This window comes from Gopherus evgoodei, chromosome 17 (genome assembly GCF_007399415.2).
Source record: "Gopherus evgoodei ecotype Sinaloan lineage chromosome 17, rGopEvg1_v1.p, whole genome shotgun sequence".
In the NCBI taxonomy this organism is placed as follows: domain Eukaryota; kingdom Metazoa; phylum Chordata; order Testudines; family Testudinidae; genus Gopherus; species Gopherus evgoodei.
In genome coordinates this window covers 2,304,722-2,305,128 of record NC_044338.1, presented here as the reverse complement: position 1 = coordinate 2,305,128, position 407 = coordinate 2,304,722, and positions in this window count along the sequence as shown.

Sequence of the window (407 nt, the reverse complement as noted above, 5' to 3'; positions counted from 1 at the left end):
GGATGGAGTGCACAGGGTAAGGATTGTAGTTATCAGGACTGGTAGGTGATCGTACAGGTGTTGGGGGCAGCTGGGGGTAATAAGAAACTGGCTGCTGGAGAAAGGTGTTTTGTGCAAATACTGGGGAACAAGAAAGAGAGCTTTGGGAGGGGTGTGGGTTACCACGGTACAGATCTGCCTGCATGGCTACGAGAGACTCGAAAGACTCAGTTTGGCGAGCCAGGAGGCTTATCATCTGCTTTGAGGTTTTTTTGGTAGCCAATTCCTTTCTCCTGCTTTCTGTTTGCCTCCACTCATACATTTTCTCTCTCCATTCCTGCGTCTTCCTACTTTATCTGTTGTAGTGAATCATAACTGCTTTGATCAATTCTTTTGATTTTCGCAGATTTTTTCTCAAGTTCTGCAAG